A 4,296-nucleotide genomic window follows, 5' to 3' on the forward strand; every position below is an offset into this window, starting at 1 on the left:
TCTTCGTTTTTATAAGAATAAAATTCCATTTAAGCCAGATGGTGTTTACATTGAAGAAGTTCTGAATAAATGGAAAGGAGATTATGAAAAGCTGGGGCACAATCATACGTACATTCAGTGGCTTTTCCCTCTGAGAGAACAAGGCTTGAATTTTTATGCTAAAGAACTAACTACATATGAATTTGAGGAATTTAAAAAAACAAAAGAAGCAATTAGAAGATTCCTCTTGGCCTATAAAATGATGTTAGAGTTTTTTGGAATAAAATGGATAGGCAAAACTGGAAATGTGGCCTGGGCCGCGAACTGGCAGGAACGGTTTCAGCATCTGATTGAGTCCCCAGCACAATTATTTAAGAATAACTCGTATTCTTAAAAGCCTTGGTGAGCTTGGATATGAAAGTTGTAAATCTCCTCTTGTAAAATTTATCCTTCATGAGGCTCTTGTGAAGAATACTATCCCCAATATTAAGCAGAGTGCTCTGGAGTACTTTGTTTATATGATCAGAGACAGAAGAGAAAGGAGAAAGCGGCAACGGTTTGCGCAGAAACATTACAGGCCTTCAGGGAATTTTATCTGGGGGCCACCGAAGAAAAAACAATCCGAGGGAAGCAAAGCCCCCCAAATGGCCACACCTCCTGGCTCTGGTCACAGCAATCAAACTTCTATGCGCAAAAAAATCCAAGGAGTCTAGAAATGCCTCCTCATCTGTTCATTCTCTCTCAGGGAGGAGTGATAGGGAATGGCAAAGGACACACTGACAAAGGAGATTAATCAGAACTGGCTTTGACAAGCACTGTAGCAATTGGACAATTAAAACAGACATGGGGGAGTGAAGAAGAACGAACTGGGGAGGAGGGTGGAGAAAACAGTGCAATAGTGAATGAATGAAAACACAAAATCTCTGTAAATGTTCATTAAAACTAATAAAATTTAATAATAATTAAAAAACATAAATAAATAGCAAAACAGCAGAAGAAAAAAAAGTGGGTCCTAAAGAGATGGGTGAGGAGGCAGAGAAGCCCAGAGCAGAGCCCAGTGAGGAAGCTGCCAAGTCCGGAAATGGCGAGAAGAACAGGGATGGTGAAAATTCGAATTCCCAACCAGAAAAAACCATTAACAGTCTCACAGAGAAAAAGGAGAACGGCTCCCCTTCTGAAAAAGAGGAAGATGATGAAAATACTAGCAAAAACTGTGAAAATCCTGGGAATGCAAGTTCCCAAGATGATACACTCTTACAGTGAATTAGCAGAAAAGCCACAAACCCAAATTTAGGTAAGGGGAACAACCAAATCTGTAATTTTTTTTCTTCTTAAAAGAAACAAAAATAAGGTTACACTTATATTTCAAAATTTAGTGTCTGTTTTGTGATTTATGTTAACTTTTATTTTTTACCTTTTGGATAAAAAGGACTATGTGGTAGGAAGTCTTAACATCAGATTGAATAAATCTGTACTGTAATGCAATTAATTTGTGTTTTCAAATCTTGCACAGAATGCTTACTTTTAAATTATTTTCAAAATATCTGAAGACAATCATTTAGTAAGATATATCAAGTCAATTGTATTGACATGGTATATTCTACACGAGAAAAGGTTTCATTGTGTTGACACCAATCTTTACCTGATTGATGGATTTCTATTTTTAAGCAGGAAAAATTAAAAGTCACTTGGATTCTTTGAAGAAAAAAAATTTCCATTACATTGTTTTCCAGAACAGATTTTTCCAATTTCCCTCACACTCTCCCCCATCAAATAGTACAACACCATGATTAATGCCCTGCTCCATCTGTAGTTTTCTTTTTTTGGTAATATCTTTGCCAGGTTTTGATATTAGGGTTATGCTTATTTCATAGAATATCTCTGGGAGTATTTCCTTTTTTCATTTATTTAAATAATGTAAGTAGAACGGGGTGATAAATCTTCTCTGGATGTTTGATAGAATTCATCCATGAAGTCATCTTGTCCAGGCCTTTTTTTGTGGGAGCATTTCTTTATGACCTGTTCAATTTCTTCTTTTGTTATGGGTCTGTTCAAGTGTTTTACATCTGTCTATGTCAATCTGGGTATGGCATGAGTTTCAAGGAATTTGTCCATTTTTCTAATTTTTCAAATTTATCAGTATATAGCCTTTCATAATATTCTGATATTATAGATTTAATTTCCTCTTGATCTGTTGTGATGTAACCTCTGTCATTAATTCATTGAGTTATTAGTGTCCTCTGTTGTTTGTTTTGTTTAGTATTGCATTTTTGTTAAGTTTGCCAATGGTTTGTCAATTTTATTGACCCTTTCAAAAAGCTAGCTCCTGGTCTTATTGATGGTTTCAATTGTTTTTCTATTTTCTATCTCATTGATTTCAGCTCTTGTTCTTATAATTTCCTTTCTTCTAGAGGCTGTGAGGTTAGATTGTTGTTATTTTTTCTATTTCATGAAGTGTTAAGTTATATCATTAACTTTGCTTCTTTCTTTGTTTTTTATGTGTTTGTCTATTATGAACTGGCCCCTGATGATTGTCTTAGCTGCATCCCAGAGGTTTTGGTATGTTATATTTTCATTATCATTTGTTTTGAGGAACTTTTTATTTAATTCTTTAGTTCTTCTATAATCCAATTGTGTTCTAGCAGGATGCTACTTACCTTCCATATTGCTGGTTTTATAAGCTTTATCTTCTTGTGGTTAATTTCTAGTTTTACGGCATTGTGGTCTGAGAAGATACTTTGTATAATTTCAATATTTTTTTATCACTGACTCTGACACATCTACCTCCATTGCCCTAGTTACTCTATCAATCCATCTCATCCAGGGTCTTCCTCTCCTGCACTGTTTCTCCACCTTTCCGAGCATGATGCCATTCTCCAAGATCGGTCCCTCCTGGCGACATGCCCAAAGTATGTGAGATGGAGCTTCAAAATCTTAGCCTCCAAGGAGAAACTTTGTTTCATCTTCTCCAACACAGACCTATTTGTTTTCTTGGCAGCCCATGATTGCTATTTTTATGTGTCGTCGCCTGTGACCTATAGCAACCTTATGTACAGCAGCTCTGAAGCCTGCCCTGTCCTGAGCCAGTCTCACTAATTTTGACACACCAACCCCCATTGCCCCAATTACCGTATCAATCCATCTCATCCAGGGTCTTCCTCTCCTGTGCTGTCCCCCCACCATTCTGAGCATGATGTCTTTCTCCAAGGACAGGTCTCTCTTGGCCATGTGCAGAAAATAAGTGAGACAAAGCTTTACAATCCTAGCCTCCAAAGAGAAACTTGGTTTCACCCTCTCTAAGGCAGGCCTATTATTTTCTTGGCAGTCCGTGGAATGTTCAAGACTCTTCTCCAGCACAACTTGAGGGCATTGTTTCTGTCACCCTTAGCCGTTGTCCAGGTCTCTGATACATAGCAAGTAATTTCTTAGGTGCATATCTTGTAGACAATATATTGAAAGGCTTTGTTTTTACATCCATTCTGTTATTCTTTTTCCTCTTTATTGATGCATTTAGTCCATTCACATTAAGTATGATTCTTGACAGTACAGGTTTTATTATTACCATTCTGCTGCTTTTGCTGTCGGGTTTCTTTTTTCTTTTTTCATTGCTGTTTCTTGTTATTATAGTTCATCCACTTACCTTTATTGTCTCTTTGTAAAGGACTTCTCTCAAAAGTTTTTGCAGATTTGGTCTTATTTTCACAAATTCCTTAAGTTCCTTCTTTTCTACCAAGAAACTGATTTTTCCTTCATATTTGATAGAGATCTTTGCTGGGTACAAGAAACTTGGTGAGTAACTGATTCCTTTCAACTTTCTGATGCCATTCCACTGTATTCTAGCTCACGTGGTTTCTGCTGAAAAAAATAAAAATTTAACTGCTTTTCTTTTTAGGTTACTCTTTGTTTTTCTCATGCTGCTTTCAGTATCTATCCTTATCTTTTATTTTGGAGAATCTGACTATAATATGTCTTGTTATTTTCTTTTTTGGTCTAAAAGTATGGAACATTTCACAAATTTGCCTGTCCTCCTTACACACAGGCCATGTTAATCTTCTCTGTGTATTTTCAATTTTAGTATATGTGCTGCTGAAGTGAGTGCCCATTCATTTGTTGGTAGGAATGTATGCTGCTTCCATTTCTATATTGCTGTCAGTAACAGTGCAATAAACATAGGCATGCACACATCAGTTTGTGTTAAGGCTCTTTAAGATATATATTCCAATAGTGGGATATTTTGGTCAAATGATATTTCTATTTTCAAATTTTTGAGGAAGTTGCCTTCTGTAGCGATTGAAGAACTTTACTTTCCCACCAGTA

General features: G+C 36.3%; 1 pseudogene across 1 annotated transcript; it reads left to right on the plus strand.

The window, feature by feature from the left end:
* The first annotated feature begins 1 nt into the window (after window position 1).
* LOC102870623 lies at window positions 2–1,242 on the plus strand (annotated as a pseudogene). Its single transcript, XR_438985.1, has 2 exons — window positions 2–715; window positions 956–1,242. The product of XR_438985.1 is annotated as an opioid growth factor receptor-like protein 1-like (transcript).
* Window positions 1,243–4,296: the final 3,054 nt, after the last annotated feature.

This window comes from Elephantulus edwardii, unplaced genomic scaffold, assembly GCF_000299155.1.
Source record: "Elephantulus edwardii isolate Elephantulus edwardi_28Jun2011 unplaced genomic scaffold, EleEdw1.0 scaffold00226, whole genome shotgun sequence".
Taxonomy (NCBI): Eukaryota; Metazoa; Chordata; class Mammalia; order Macroscelidea; family Macroscelididae; genus Elephantulus; species Elephantulus edwardii.